Below are 17,202 nucleotides of genomic sequence, written 5' to 3' on the forward strand. Positions count from 1 at the left end.
AATGAATCACTGGGTCATTTTAATCAGTTAAGTGGCTTAGCACAGGAATGCCTGCCATTCCTTTTTGGTTTCAGGAGCTTCCCTACCTGCACTCATCGCTACCAAAATAATCCCTCCGCTCCACCCAGCTATTAGGCCCTAATTCATCAAAATCCCTGAACCAGAAAGCGAACGCTCAGTGGGTGAGAAGCCCCTTTAAAACTGAGGGATGATTCATGGTCTTAAACCTGTGCTGCTGGCTTTGTATCCTTGGCCATTGATGGGCAATTTTAACGAGTCAGATGAAAGTTATTGAAAGCATTGAATAATACTCAATAAATGATTGCTGATGTACTACACCGGCACTTCCCTAATAAAAAAAAAAAAACTAAAAAAGTAGAACCAATGTATTTGAAGCACCATGGGCTTATTAATTCACTGCCTGCTTCTTTATCTTACCATGGGATAAGCTGGAGCAGAGGTGTAAGGAGCAATCTCAGCTTCTGTTATTAAACTGTCTAGAAGTGGAAATGTCCCAGAGGAAGGCGCTTCATTCCCCACACGCATTTATATACACACACCTTATGTGGCATGTGTTCGGGGCCTCTCGATCTCTGTTCACAGACGGGATGTTCGCACAACTTCCTAATTCAGGTCATTTTATTTGTACGTCCCTCAAACTTGTAAAGGTCTTTGCTCCCTCTGGGAGAAGTTGTGGAGAAAGGGACAAAAAGGAGCTCTGGAATGAAAGCCACCAGGTAAGGGATGAAACAAGAGAGGATGTGCCCTCCTCTTCTTCTATGGAGAGTTTCATGAAGGTTTTTATTTTGCCAATCATCTTTAGCCCTGAAAAAGCAAAGAACTCGTTCATCCCAAGACATAACGCTATTGAAAAGATAATTGGTAAAGCTTGGAAAGATGTGAATTACAATATTAGATACACATTTGAGAGCTTCTTTTGGGGATGGAAGGTCATAAGGACCTTTAAGGTACCTGAGTTTTAAAAATATCTCATATTTCCCTTCCTCAACCCTTAGCTAAGGTCTCCACAACCACTAGCCTCAGTGACGCCAGAGGATTCAAGGTGCACAAAGGGAATCGCAGGGGGAAGAATCTCTGCAGGAGCATGGCCACTGATATCTGAGACAACAGAGAAGGTTCTAGAAATAGATTTTTTGGAACCGGTCTATTTTCAATGCAAAAATGGCATCAAGGAGGAAAAGTACAACAGACTGAAGTGAGCTTTCTGTCAAATAATTCTAACAAAGGTCCAATAGATGTTTCTGATTTCCTGCATGGCCTCAGTCAGGCCACTTCCCTCACCCCGTTTCCCATCATTAAAACCAAGGGAAAGGCATAACACAAGTGGGAAGAATTCTTCAGTCGTTAGCGCTGGCTAGGTCTGAAATTTTTTCTTTTTCAGGAAGAAGTGAGCTGTGGAAAAGCCTAAAAAGAGGGTTATATTTTAATCACATTTAAAAAAAGAAAAAGGCAGGCTGGCTATCTATTCAGTGGGAATCCAACAAAAAACCAATTGTCTTACAAGGGCAATTGAAAATCAAAGTGAATGAGTATTTATAGCAACTGAACTGTTTAAAACAACAAACTGAAAGTGCAGCACCAACTACTTCACAAAGTCATATTCTTGAAGAAGGGGAAAAAAAAGATCAAAGATCTGCAGGCAGCCAGCTCTGCATACAAGTGGCTTTATCAGCTCTTGGCTGCGTTAAAGAGAGTCAGGCATCCTGAAAGAGAAAACATTTAATGAGGTGATGAACAACACTTTCTTGGCCTTAATTATAAGGATAGGACTAAGCAACAATAATTGCAGGATAAATTATTGTCAAGAGATATTTCCAAACAACAACAAAAACCCCACGTCATTATCAAACAATTATTTTAAGTCTCATTTACATATAAAAAAGAATAAATGGAATAGCCCTCTTTTTCTTTTCCATTTGTGGGGGTGGTGGAAATTTTCAGGGTGGTGCATGGGAATTAGACGCACTACACCCAATATTGCTAATGACAGATTAATTCTCTGCAGATCACTCTGGGAATTGTACATTTGTATCCAAGGGCAGAATTCAACCCAAGAAAAACTCAAATCTCTGTGATGTGCCCCCAAAGAATCACGCGTATTTAATAATAGGAACAGAAGACCAACTTCCTCGCAAAGTATCATTTGAACTAAGCGGCAGAAAAGTTCCATTTAGGACAGAGAGAATTAAGCTTTAGGTGTAGTAAAGTCGATGTGAATGTAAGCTGCTCAGACCTTATCAGATGAGCCTTTTAAAAGCTCACATGAAGAAATGAGATGTATACAGTAGCCTTGAGTCAAATAGGCTTTCAGAAGCCAACAAGTGTATGTCATACGAATTGAGACAAAATGAGATCATGGCAATCGCTCTCGGGCATTTATCTCAACACGACTTTGTGCCTGCCGATCCCAGGCACTGGAAGACCAGGAGGTTTCTGGCATTGGGAGTGGTGCAGAGCCAGGTCGCCTACTTTCCCACATTATCAAATGGAGCGAAGTACCAGGCAGGTTTTCAAAGCGGTTCTTGCTTAGCTATGAAAATAAACAGTCACACTTTCACAAGAGTTCAGACGAATATGAGTTGCCATCGGTTTCTGAACTTTTGGGTTTTTTTAATCCAGTTGCTTCTGGCTTAAATTTGCCATTACCAACTAGTGATTCTGGGTGGCCAAATCACACACTTGAACAAGAGATGGATTTTTTTCAGAAATCAGGGGGGTGTATGTCCCTGAAAATATAATCCCTTAAAACTGCTTTTAGTTATCCCTTCAAAAATTGATTGTACCAAAGAACTGATTGCCTTGGAAAAATGTAATCTTTCAGTCCCTTCCAACCTGGTATTCTATGATTCTATGTACACAAGAGAAATTAAATATATACAGTGGTTGTGAAAACAGTATTTACAAGGAAACCAAATAAAATAAAGTGATAGTATTTGAATGTCTCTCCTGTACGCAGGTCTTTTGGCAAGTAACCTACCCACAAACAGATGATCGCTTATGCCTAGAACAGACCAGCATATTATCATATGAATATACACAATAAGAAATCTCATTTCTTTCACAAAAAAGAATTAAATAAAGCTGAGTACCACCAATGCTTTTTCTTTAGTTTCATCCAGACAATAGGGGCAGCGATAAGTATTATTGTTCAAGGGAAGCTTACTTATATTTTCCTTTTTTCAAAACTCTGATAAATTTTTCAAATTACTTGAAACATACAACGCGTTTTCCACAACACAGGAATTCATCAACGGCTTTACCCTTGCTACCATAAAAATATGACAGCAAAAAAATCATTTGGGCAACATAGGCACTATTTCTTGCCTGTTTTATCAGGTACTAGAGTTATAAAATATGGCTTTCAAACACGGTAGAGACAAACATTTCCGACGTTTCACCCATTAGCTTACAAAATGTAAAATCCATTGCATAAATTAGACAAGTAGTATTCAGCGTATATGTTAGAGATATTTGGAGGTCCACGGACTACTCCAAAAGAATCTACAGAGATATCTGGCAAGAGGAGAATTCAATAGGCTTGCAGTTGCTGAATTTAAGTCTATCAGACCTACAAGAAAGGCTCCATTGCTTTAAAAACCTTCTCAGCCACATGGTCTCAGCTCACAGCACGCATAAATGAGTGTATAAGGTGCAAACAATTGACAAAAAAGTCCTGAGATTATACAAAAATATAGAGAGCTACAAGGTAATAAGAGACAGGCAGTTTAATGAAAAAATCACTAAATTCCAAGATTCTGGCCAAATCAGTGGGGTATGATTCAGATCCTAGATACTAACTACTTAAGACTGGGATTATTTTAGTGACAAGGACAGAATAAAAATGTGTTTCTTTCTACTACTTTGCTTACTGACATGAGACAGCACACTAGCTGCTTCATTCCTGCCCTTATCCTGCTTAGTGTAAATTAAAGCCTTGGCTCGCAAAATACAGAGAAAAGCACAGTTCTTATTTCAAAAGCTCCCTCTAGCTTTTCCTAACTGTTTGTTACCAAAATTTTCCTGATGATCTGCTAGAAAAAGCAGCTTAGAGTCAAAGGTGGTCTCATCAGTCTTAGAGAAACACAAGCGCATATTGTATAACCAGTTTCAAGTAGGTTTTTAATTTGTAAAAGCCACGCAGTTAATACGATGTTAAAAACCCACCCCTTTCTTTTGATTCAAGATCAAAGAGATTTTTAGAAAAGTGACATAACCCTTAGATGTCCCAGAAAACCACATTTGCCACAATTAACCAGCTCCAGTCTCCAAGCCTCGTACACACAGAGGAGCTGGAACAGCGCGTTCAGAGCAGCGAGGTTTTATTGCAGTTGTGGGCACATTTGGAATAAACAAGCACGGGTCAAGCTCCCCACGGCTTCCTTCCAGCCTACAACAACCAGGGCAGGCGGTCAAAGGCAACCCAAAATGACTGATCTGGGGTTGCATCACCAGGTCTTCAAGGCGGTGTAAATCAGCACAGCTCTACTGAACTCGCTGCGGCCGCATTGATTCATACCCCAGCGAGAATCCGATCCATCAATTCCAAACACGGTGGAGTTCAGCGACACTGCACAGGTGAAGCACTCAGAGGCACGTGATACAGATGCTTCTTTTCATCCAGGGACCAACTAAAGAGTCTCATGACTGCCCTGAGGTCTGAGACAGTAGACCAGAAATAAATACAAGAAAATGACTGAGATCCTCTACAAAAAGCCATTGAGGAGATAGGGAGTTAGAAGCTAGGATCTACATGCAAGCTACCCCAGCGTACTTTCAGCCAGAAGGCTACATCAGAAATTCTGACATGTCTTCTGATAAAACTCAATCTGACCTGGTCGAACAAGGTACCTGTTTTCGGAGATACCTAAGGCTACTCAGCCTTTACCATAAAACTGGAGATAGAGATGCCACCAAATGTATTCCAGAAAGATGAAATGAGAAACCCATCAAATATACAGCACATAAGTAATGTAAACAGATGAAGATGATCAGTAATCTTCCTTGAACACGGATAACCCCTGTGAGAGAAAGGTGATGCTTCAAAATTACCTTTACTTGAAAAAAACGGTTGGCAGCGGATTGTCCAAAACAAAAAGGACTGCTTTAGCTGCAATGGCAGCACGCCAGCAGAACACAGGAAGACACTGCAAGCGTGTAAGAAGTGCGCAATGCAAATGCACATCTAACACTGGCTGGGCAGTGACTGGCTTGAGAGCAGCCCTGAAGAAAAGGACTTGGGGGTGCTGGCGGACGAGAGGCGTCAGCGTGCACTAGCAGCCCAGAAAGCCAATCGTATCCTGGGCTGCATCAGGAGAAGCGTGGCCAGCAGGTCAAGGGAGGTGATTCTCCCCCTCTACTCCACTCTCGTGAGACCCCACCTGGAGTACTGCGTCCAATCCTGGAGCCCCTACTACAAGACAGATATGGATGTGCTGGAATGTGTCCAGAGAAGGGCCACGAGTATGATCCGAGGGCTGGAGCACCTCTCCTATGAGGACAGACTGAGAGAGTTGGGGTTGTTCAGTCTGGAGAAAAGAAGGCTCCAAGGAGACCTTCTAGTGGCCTACCGGTATCTTAAGGGGGCCTACAAGAAAGCTGGGGAGGGACTTTTTAGGATGTCGGGTAATGGTAGGACTAGAGGGAATGGATTAAAACTAGAGATGGGTCAATTCAGACTGGACGTTAGGAAGAAGTTCTTTACCATGAGGGTGGTGAGACACTGGAATAGGTTGCCCAGAGAGGTGGCGGTGGAAGCCCCATCCCTGGAAGTTTTTAAGGCCAGGTTGGACGGGGCTCTGAGCAACCTGATCTAGTGGGAGGTGTCCCTGCCCATGGCAGGGGGGTTGGAACTAGATGGTCTTTAAGGTCCCTTCCAACCCTGACAATTCTATGATTCTATGAAATCAGCGCAACGAACAGTCACATTCACTGCTCTCTGGTACCGGGGCTGAATCTCAGCACGCAGGGAGAGCACGCACCTGAGTGCCTACCATGGAGACCAGTCCTGACGCTGCCAATGAAAACTGGGTCGGAGCCTCAGTCCTACTGGTAATTCCCTTTTATCTTCATCAATAGAGCACGCGTTTTTAGAGCATGAACGCTGAAGTCCAGTTCCGCTTTTATGAGCATATGAATAGGAAAGGTGATGGCTACTTAGAAAGCATATACACCATCTTCTGTAGTGCCCTCTGTTCCTGCAGCACACACGTTCCTTACTAGAAATACTAGATCAAATAAAGACGTGTGAATTCCAGCAGGTACTGCTGCCCACTCAACCGCCACCCAGGGAGTAGGCTAGAAACACGGATACCTTTAGAAGCAAATGGAAATGAGGGGGAATTTCCGTCATTTTGCAGATCATCATCAGAGGAACTATAGCCCACACCTTGTGAAATGCTGATATAGATGAATATCAAATAATGCACAATCTCGTATATTCTTTTTATATATTTTAACCTCATCCCATCTGTACGCACATTTTCAGAGATCTAAGATTTCCCTGCATTAAAGTACTCTGTGTGCTATAGGAAGGGATAAAAAGACACATTATAAGTTTAAAAACTGAGAATTTCATGGGAGAGTTAAAATTGTCACTAAGGGCACACCAGAAAGAATTACTGATTTCTCAGACTGCTCTAACATCAAAGGATTAAATAAGAAAGCCAAAGTCTTCTATAAACTCAAGCAAACGTACAGACAATGTCAAAGCTATTTGGTCACAAATTGGAGCCATCATTTTCACTTTGAAGGCTTGCACAAGGAGCTATTCTGCAGTGGAACTGCCACAAAAATTGAAGGGAGAAAATGAATGGGACAAGGGAAATATGGACTTACGGTTCTGCAAGAGTGTAAAGTGCTACGTAGAAGCAATATTTATATGAGACATCAGAATGCTAAAGACTTTACTATTGCCCACCACTGACTGTGATATATGGGCCGCGGTTGGCATACATACAGAAGGACAAACCTGAATTGGATCGTCCTCTGTAGAATGCAACTCTTCGTCCCTTACAGGAAATTATAGCTCCTCCTCATTATCACTGGAGTCATCTCAAACTCCTCTTTGCTCAGTGTTCCTGTGGCCATTCATGGTCACAGGACAGGGTCCATCACCTAATAGAGCTGGTAATAAAGCACATATTATAAAAATACCGAGTCCGTATTCTGCAATACGCAGGGAACTGAAATGGAGCCGTGGGCCGACAATGAAAGCCTCAGTTTTCCTTGACTCTTTCAATTGTTCTAATCAGAGATTTGTATCAAGACCACCTGCCAGCCCAAATTCAGTGGGATGACTTGGAAAGAAAGCTCTGAGACGCCTAGCTGGGACAGATTCAGACCTCTAGCTTCCGCAAGATGACCTATATCAGCAACCTCCACTCATACCTCTCAGTTTCACTGTATTCACAGCATCTTACATCATTTCGTGCCAGTATATTAATCACAGTATTGTAATTATTTAAAATAATTCATAATCATGAGACATCAAGTGCTCTGACAGAAGTGAGGAGATGAAAGAGGACATTCCTCTGAGTTCAATAGAACTGACAAACATCAGCCATAGGAGAGCCACGGAACGGGCCATCAGCAGGGGTAAGTGACCACAAATCCATGCCACCTGACACCAAAACTCAGTGTCAAACCCATCTGTTACATACATACAAACATCCAGCAAATTCTTTCTGAACTAGAGAAAGCGGGGGGCCCATTTTACTGACTCTATTCCTTAGAAGTCCCCCAGCATCGGCCTTTTAATGTCTTCCTCTCTAAAAACATTTGTTGCATGTATATATTTCCATTTTCCTTGAGATTTCAAAAGCGTTGGCATTGTTAACTTAGAATATTGCTAGTTAATTGTTGGTGAGAAAAGACAAATTATGAGCAGGGGAACTGTTCTGGGAGGATTTAGTGTATTTGAATAATTTAGACCCCTGCCGTTAACGTGACAGGATTGTTTTTCTCTCGCAGTAGCCTGCTGCTACAAGAATTAAAACTGTCGTGGCAGGCTACAGTTTGGGCTAGGCCTTAGTAATGAGCTTTATCAGTCAATAAATGATTTTATGCAGCAAATTAAACTGTAAATTTTGTTTAGGTGGTAAATATTTAGAGAATAAAGATATTCAGCTAATGAGGAGGACTGGGTGGGGAAAAAATGTAATGCAAATGTCAATCCTTTAAATCTTTGGTAGAGTAAAGCTTTGCAGGAAGTTTACTGCTACTGCTTTCTATTTTTTTCTCAACTTTTTTTTTTTTTTTTTTGCCTTTGTAAACAGCAAACTATCTCAACTGTATTTACAGATGCTAGAGAAGGAGGGAAAGACTTTTGCCGGGTATTGTGCCACAGTTGTGCCGGGTATTGTGCCACAATTCCATGCACTCACTTGGCTCTCGGACCGAAACATCAAATGGCCTCACGTTGAAAGCACTTGTGCAAGAGAGCCATCGTTTGTGTTGGACTCACAACGGACAAGCACGGCAAGTTTGACACAAGGTGAGTTCCCGAGGGCAACTGGACGCTTCCAACTTGCTCCTGGTTCTAGTCTCTACCTCAAAACACAGCTCACATGAAAAGATCTGTTTGGTCCTCAACTTGTAGCAAGAGAGAGCAGCGGCAATCAGCAGAGGCAACCGGTTTAAAATATTCCCTGTTCAAACAGGAGATGACTTCTGACAAGATGACCTTTCAGCTCTGGAGCTTACTTCTCCCTTACGGCTCACCCAAATCCTGCACTGCTCTGTGGCCCACCCTGGAGGGCATGTACGTGGAAAGGGATTCTGAGAACATCAATCCATCAACAGGAGGAATATGGTTTTAAAAGGCACATCTGGATCAACATGGATGAAAGTGCCCCGAACAAACAAGTTGCATTTGTTCAAAGGTCAGGTGATTAGCAACACGCTGCTTCAAAAGCAGACAGGGAAACAGTCTACCAAAAACTTGGTTTCCAAGACGAGTCCTTGACTTCCAGCTAGGCTCCAAGGACTCCTCTTTCTCCAGGGAAGGTCTGGAAAACTTATTAATCTTGGCAAGGGCATTTATTACCAAGATGAAAATTTTGCATGTGAATTTTTTACCGTGGCCAAAAAGTCAGCTTTCAGAGGAAAAAAGTATGCGAAGGAATGTCAGTCAGCGCCATAAAGAATTGCTGGAACTCATCCCAAAGCGAGGAGTGTTAACCTTGCTGTCCTTTATCAGTTTCTAACAGTAGTAGAATTTTTTGTGATTTCTGCTGGACCTGTTATTCTATACTTTCTGACAAGAATATACGCAGCCCCTGACAGAATCAGTGAAACAATGGCTTTATTTATGCCTTCCAGGTGACACTGCCAGATGGTAAGATCTCATGCAAACGAAGCCAGAAGTGCCTGTACACTACGTAGGGCTAACACAGAACCTACTCCAAGATGGGGAAACCATCTCCTTTCATGAGAATCACAAGACAACCAAGAATCGATGCCAGAAACTCCACTTGGAGCCGGTTCCAGGCTCAGCCACAGAGCAGGTCACAGTGACAACCTGCAGAGAAACCCCCAGCTCTCGCAGGGACCCCAGGTGTGTCCCTGCACTGAGGGAGCTCCCTGCTGGTGCTCAGGTCAAGGTCAGCCTTGACATTTTAGAAATCAGTTGATAAGGCACAGAGCAAAGTTTTTCCACCGAAGCAGCCGACTGCACAAGGCTTTAAAGCCAAATTTGAAAAGGACACAGTTACACATTGAAAGGAAATTGAGCCACAGAATATCCTAGTAAAACTTGGTCGGACCCACACATTGTACACTCCAAACAATATGCTATTAAGTGCAATAAATCCAAACAGCACCCTGGAGATTTGTTTGGAAGATCAGAATATATATTGTGGATATAGTATGGAAGGCTGTTTTTAACATGAAATCTATTCAATTGCAAGCTGTTGATGTTAACCGTTTCTTGAAAGACCCAATATACTAATGCAGTTTATTTACACGGCAGAGAATGAAACTTCATGTATCACCTTCTCCATGCCTTTCTTTGATTAGATTGCCTCAGTTTAATTACTAAATTCTGTTAAAGAACTTTCAGCACAGATGTAATTTCATGCAGGTGTTACCTGGTGTAATGAAACCAGATGTTTCCATCGGAATAGGCCTCCCTCATTTGAGATGTGTGCGCTGCAATAGCCTGATTTGTATATCCACCAGTTCAAACTGGAAAAAAAAAAGTGGTTGTGGGTGTTAGGTAAGATCAGATTTTGAGTACAGAATGGGTAGTGCCGCCTCTTGTCTCCTGTAACATACAGAAGTCTTCCACTGGTATGTAACTCTAGTTTTAAATAATTTCCCCTGTTGCTCCTAAATTAATTAATTGTGCAGGATGGCCACTTCGGTGAAGTATTTAGGAGGCCGATGTACAGAGGCACGGACTTATACATGGAAAAGGCAAGGCCGTTCTTCACGGGGCACAATCTTTTTATTGATATTTTACCTGATGTACTTCATATAATCCGTGAAGCTTTCTAACCAGCTTCTACAATGGACTTGAAAGTCATTGGATGGTTACAGAATGAAACGAAACATATATATTGAGGTATATCCGTAGCAATTAAAAACAAACCCCAAAACTTAAAACTCTTTTGTTTTTAAATTACGTCAATAGCTTTCGAATATCCATAGGTTTCTACAGGAAACCTAGTACGAAGTTATTCTTTACACTGTGTTAGAGCTGATATTATGGCAAATGTAGAGAGAACAAAATAGAGAGAATGGAGGCGTCACAAGGATGTTCATGAGAATTACCCAGTCAGATCTGTCACTTATTAGCTCCCAGATTCGGGGCATGCAGTTTACATTTCCTCTTATAAAATCCAGTAAATTATATTAAACTTGCCACTGTTTTAAATATAACAGAAGTAAACACTCCCTGCATGCAAAATTTCATGGAAATCTACTTTTTGCATTTGGTTCCTCAGGAGTTGTCTGAGCAACACAGCCCCCTCATTTTCCATCACGCACACCATCATTCCCGTTGTTTACTTTTATTTTGATTATTGTAAAATCACGACTGGCCAAATGACAGACCAAAGGCTTAAAGTGACAGAAAGAAGCGCCATTGAGCAGCAACACGGAGAGAAGAATCAAGCGCATATCATGCCTAAGCTGATAGCAATTCTGGAGTGATTTCTGCAACACCCAAATTTTTAATTGCTTTTCTGATTAACCCAGTTTATCAAATGCATCATGGTCAGAGAACTTGTTACACATCAGCCGACACCATCTGACTGGGGCGGAAAAATCCTCACCATTGCGCACACGGTAGAACCAGGGGAATTTGCACAGAAAGTCTTTGGCAGGTCCAAACTGCCACAAAGGGGTTGTGATGAAATGTTCACATTTCAACCCAAAAGGAGCAGCCCCAGCCCCAGCTAGCAGGGGAAGTAGCTCCAATTGGCAGTTCCAACACGAGCCTGAGTCAGAACCTCTTCACATTTCTCCCCATTGTTCTGTCAAGCCCTGATGCTGCACAGACAACACCAGCCCAACCCCGGGACTCAAGCTGATGGGACTGCAAAGCTCCAAACAATGAAGAACGAAGGGCCTACGGGCATTAACAGAAAGTTCACAAATAACAGCTAACAAGCAGTGGCACAAAAGGCTTGCCAACCAGACAGCTCAAAGCGACCACGGCGTTCATTCTTTGTGTTAGCTCTTTTAATATTAAAAACAAACAAATAGCGAAGATCAAAATATTCATAAATTACACTGCCCTCTCCTTCCCTTCCATCTGTATTTTCACACCAAGCTTTCGGAGAGCACACGTGCATTTTGGTAGGCACAGGGACAAGAGTTTGCAAGGTGGGGTTGTCAACCGTAGGATGGCAGGCAGCAAAGGCAGAGATCGCACAAGCACGCAAAGGGCACGCGTGCGCACACACACGCAAAGACATTTTACATTAACAGCCTCCAAATCTCCATCTTTACAATCACCGAACTGAACAAATTAATTTTTATTTTGTGTTGTTTTCAGGTTCATTTAGGGCAGGGTGAGGAAAGGGAAGATACAGGCTAGTCAACTAAACTACTGTCTGCCCTCATTATTTCAATTCAGGGACTGACAGTACAAGACTTAATATTACAATAAAGCAAAACTGGTGTCAGCAAAAAAAAAAGTTTCGATGACACACTGATATGGAACACTATGATACACTGGTAAAAACTATGTGAAAACCAGAAACACATAAGACTGCAATTTAATCTTTTTATTTGAAATATAAATATTGTTACTATCAAGCTTGACAGTATAGAAAATGTGTGCCCTGCAGCCTTCTGACAAAACAAAATTTATATTTAAAACTTCCTGAAATAATGCCTTTCATATGTGGAGTTTTGTCACATTGCAGCGGCTCTGAGCCTACCTTATGGTCCTGCACCTTTAATTATTTTATGCCTAGAAGACACATTTTAAATAGAAGAGGCGGGTTACAAGAGTTTTGACAGCTGTGGATGATTAAAATACTGACAACATGCACTATATAAAATTCCCTGAGGTTTTAGCTGGGTACTCACACGAAAAGTTAGCGATTAGATTCCCTCCCCCCCTGCCAAATCCCACCAGCATGAAATGTTCGTACCACTGGCCTGTTACCCCCTCCTCTTTAAGCAATGCAAACCTTTTCCTTTACTTTTTTTTTTTTTTAAATAATATCTCAAGGCCACATACTTGAAAATTGGTCAACAAATTTGATTTAGTAATCTGTTCCCATTTAACAAATATGCAGCCAGGTTTCATGACCAGCTGTTCTGTATCATTGCATGAATGGAGGGATGGGAAACCGTTTAAAATGTATGAATGGTTTTAGGTTTTGTTTTCACCCACCCCCCCTTTACAAGAGTCTTACAGCTTGTGCTAATTTTCTGGCCTCTTGACCTACATGTTTGGGTTGTGCAAAATATTATATGACGAGAGAAAAAGAGTGCTCCCTAGTTCAGAAAAAACGCTGAAGTACATTCTTAACCTTAACTCTGCCAGCTGCCCCCTGACTTGAGTTAGGGACGTATTTATGTACTTTGGTTAAACTGGGACTCTGCCCTTCAAGTTCTCCAAATTAAAAGCTGCATATGAAATAACATTAATTACACTGAGTTGAGCTGTGGCTACAACTATGTCAGTCTGTCCCTCCCTTTATTACACTCCTGGACAAGGAGTCAAAGAAATCCTAGAACACGCAAATCACCTCCAGAAATACATGAGCAACTGCAGAGTCTGACTATCTGGATGTGGGTCATAAGTTATTCTTTATTTTTATTATCTTTAATTCATTTTAACTTGTTTAGACACCTCAAAATGCAAGAAAAGACAAAGAAGGAAATCTTATCACCAAAGAGCAGACTTATCATTTGGATGTTCCTTTTGAGCCCAGAAGAGAGGCTGGCGAAAAGGCAAAGATGGATGTGGGATAAACCAGTTTCCACACTGATGGTGGGAAAGCACATCCTCCGTCAGTCTCATGAAGCTCCCTGGCAGAGGTGAAGTTTAAGGATGGATGGAAAGTGCTCTAAATAAAGCAGAAATGATCCAGAGATACTTGCAAGCCAAGAAGCAAAGAGACACCCCCAAGCGCCATACAACATAAGGGAGAGGGGGTGCAAAATCTCATCGAATCAACTCAAATACTTCTAATTCTGCTAAATCTTTCTGAGCAGCTATTCCACCAAAATCAGTATACATTGTGAGACCAAACACAGGACTTATTTACCAACCAGGGACTGAAGGAACACGGTGGAACTTAAACTCTTAATGTGTGTAATAGGACACGCACATTTATTTTCTCCGTATGCAATAAAAATTTCCCTGTTGACTTCCATTCCTGAATCCCACCGGCTACAGTGACATCTCAGTGAATCCAGGGGTGGGGTGAGCTCTCCATGCTCTCCATGTGCTCACCCTACCACCACCCCCACCACAGCAAGCCCTGGCTCAGCCCGTCCCTCTGCCCCCTGGCCCCTCCTCAGAAAGGAACTCGTATGCCCGGGTGGGATGAGACACGTGGCCAGCAGATCGAGGGAGGTGATTCTGCCTCTCTACTCTGCTCTCGTGAGACCCCAGCTGGAGTACTGTGTCCAGCTTTGGAGTCCCCAACATAAGTAGGACATGGACCTGTTGGAACAGGTCCAGAGGAGGGCCATGAAGATGATCAGAGGGCTGGAGCACCTCTCCTACGAAGACAGGCTGAGAGAGTTGGGGTTGTTCAGCCTGGAGAAGAGAAGGCTCCAGGGAGACCTTAGAGCCCCTGCCAGTACCTAAAGGGGGCCCATAGGAAAGATGGGGAGGGACTCTTGATCAGAGAGTGGAGCGATAGGATGAGGGGTAACAGTTTTAAACTGAAAGAGGGGAAATTTAGATGAGATATTAGGAAGAAATTCTTTACTGTGAGGTTGGTGAGACACTGGAACAGGTTGCCCAGAGAAGCTGTGGATGCCCCTTCCATGGAAACGTTTGAGAACAGGCTGGATGGGGCTTTGAGCAACCTGGTCTAGTCCCACAGCAGGGGGGTTGGAGCTGGGTGATCTCTAAGGTCCCTTCCAACTAAAACTACTATATGATTATGTGATGCTATGGGCTGAACTCCTGGTTTAGGCAGGGAGAAGATCAGGTCTGTGGCACGCAGGATGCAGCACACCCAGCCTGTAATCTAGATGCAGCTGTTGATACCACTCTATGAAGAAACGTGTGGTTTGCCATTCAGGGAATCTCCATCAGGAGAGTCCCACGTGCTTTTTGTGTCTTCAGGAGCAGCAGAAAGTGACTTTCCTGTACAGAGGGATGCAGGAATTGTTCAGTTTTCACACGCCCGCTCTCCCACAGGGCACACAGTATACTTGCAACTATGTAATCTTTTTTTTTTTGTATTAATGATTATGTATATAATTTTGATTGTAGATCTGTGCAGGCCATGTAGATTTAATAACTCTGATATTATCAAAGACAGGGAAAGGACAAGGTTCTTCTCCTTACAGTGCCGTGTGAGTTACTGAAGCACAAGTAAAATTGCAGAAATGAGAGCCAAAAATAGTTGAAGTATTTGATTAAAGAAGTACAAGGACATAATAGGAATTTATCAAATGCTCCTATTATGTTTGGCCAAGGTACAGAACACTCCTTTTAATCTTCAATATTTGTAAACAGCATGTTGGATATCTTTTTTTCTGTTAGAAATAAGGAGAGACTTTTCCTTCCTTGAAAAATCAGAAATCCACCAGAACAATAGAGCCAGAACAACAGAATTTCATACAACACCCCTTCACTTCCTAGGAAAACATTACTTACAGCAAAGTGTATTTGGGAAGCGATGCCCGTAAACAAGTGCCTTCGGCCATGTGGCTTGAGGGTTTCAAAGTGCATCAGGCGAGCAAATTGCACCTTCTTCCTTCCTGCTCTTTCCCCATGCTAAAAAAAAAAAAAAGGTTCTGAAGACAACTTATCTAAAAAGTGAAAAATATGTAGGTTATTGGAGTGGCAGTGCCCACTGAAATCATCTGGGGTTTTTAACCTTCAAGCCAGTGAGAAATAAGCCAAGGATTCAGTGCCAAAGAACTAGTTGTGCAAAAGCCAGGCATCTATGCACCCTAATTATGTTGTCTACAGCGTGCTAGAAAGGCTGAAAGCGGGGGAGATGGGTGCTCCTCCACCCCTTTTCCACCACTCAGTCATCCCTGTGAGATCAGCAGCATCTGCTCATTTCCAGATCATCGTCAGAAGACCAGTAACCTTGACAATCGCTGCCCTTCAGCTGGCCAGGGGCTCGGGGACTATTTGCAAGAAGTAGCTGAGACCATCAGAGATTTAGGAGTATGTCTTTTAAAAAAAAATAATCAGGGAATATTTAAAGCATCCCCATCACCCCACCCTTGGGAAAACGAGTTATTAAAAATGCTGGAATGCAATCTGTGTCAAAGGAGACATTACATCAGTCGCTCGTCCGCCTGCTTTTTGTTGTTGTTCAAGTTCTCAGTACAGCAAAAGAATGAAATACATAACCTGGTGTCCTTGTCTTCAAACCTTCATTGTTATATATAGGATATTGCTGAGTATTTTATGGCTACTGCTGTTTCCTCAATAGAAACTACCCGATACAGATGTTCAAGCATTGGTCTGTAAAACAGTGTCTATTAGAGCAGTTAAGTCACACAACTCAGCTCTTTCTAGCTTCCCAGTTCGTTACATATATCATACCGTATATTAGTGGTTGAATCATCACTTTCCAACTGATTTTGGATTTTCACAATGCACGGCTTCTAACGCACACGCTGATCTGTTCCGGGTCTGTCTCTCATCTGTCTTCGCACAAGTAGTTACAGCTCAGTATTTTTGTATCCAATTATGAAGAAAGATGAGAATGAAATGGGAAATAAAAAAGTGACAGGTAGAATTACAGAACAAAATGGTATCGTACGCCTGCTTGATGCTAATTGGTTTTCTTAACTGTTTAAAATCTGTGGCATAGTATAAAATAACCCAGCAGGAGTGGTCTGCCAGCCATTTTTGCCACGTTTTTAGTCAACTTAATTTACTTAGTGGGAACTCTAATACATTTTGGCTGCTGAGGATCTCAACAGACACACCAGGGATGACCTTTATGGCACACAAAAAAGGGGGATAAAAGAGGAAACAACTGCTTTTATTAAAGAAAATGTGAGACGTTTTGGATTAGGTGAGGTTTCCTTTTTTTTTTAGCTTACAAAAGTGGCAATATTTAACTGTTTAAGTAAATGAGCTACAAGTTCAGCACTCCTGAGCTCCACCATTACCAATGATTTATACCTCCTTTCACGTGCTTCTGCTTATTGTTATTGATAGAACTTTTAAAGTCAACTCAGCTGAGACCGCAGACAGGTCACTGCCGATGAGCAAGTGGAAATGAGAACAGCCAAGTGACAGCCCACCAAAGTAATATCCTACAGCTGAGTAATTCCTCGGTACACCTTGCCTGGGTATGATTATGAGAATACCTAAAGACTCACCAAGAGTGATCAAGATCTGTTAAAATCTCTGTGCACCAGAAATTATGCCAGTAACATCGTTCTGCCGTTGGTAGTGGGGAGGCGGTGGCGGGGTTGTTTGCAGTGCCTCCACGCCGACTGTTCAAATTTACAGCTCCAGTATCCTAAATCTGAGTAGATACATCATTTCTATATGCTAAGAATACTGGA

The 17,202-nt window shown here is 42.2% G+C and overlaps 1 long non-coding RNA gene across 1 annotated transcript in view; it reads right to left on the minus strand.

Moving 5' to 3' along the window:
- Positions 1 to 16,849, minus strand: part of LOC134515562 (uncharacterized) — a 28,936-nt gene extending 12,087 nt beyond the window's left edge. Inside the window, exons 1-3 of the long non-coding RNA XR_010071055.1 lie at positions 16,226 to 16,849; positions 15,320 to 15,439; positions 10,107 to 10,203 (exon numbers count right to left, since the gene is read on the minus strand). This is a non-coding gene — a long non-coding RNA (uncharacterized LOC134515562). The remainder of the gene's footprint in view (positions 1 to 10,106; positions 10,204 to 15,319; positions 15,440 to 16,225) is intronic.
- Between the last annotated feature and the right edge of the window lie 353 nt (positions 16,850 to 17,202).

The sequence above is a fragment of the Chroicocephalus ridibundus genome, chromosome 4, assembly GCF_963924245.1.
Source record: "Chroicocephalus ridibundus chromosome 4, bChrRid1.1, whole genome shotgun sequence".
NCBI lineage: Eukaryota > Metazoa > Chordata > Aves > Charadriiformes > Laridae > Chroicocephalus > Chroicocephalus ridibundus.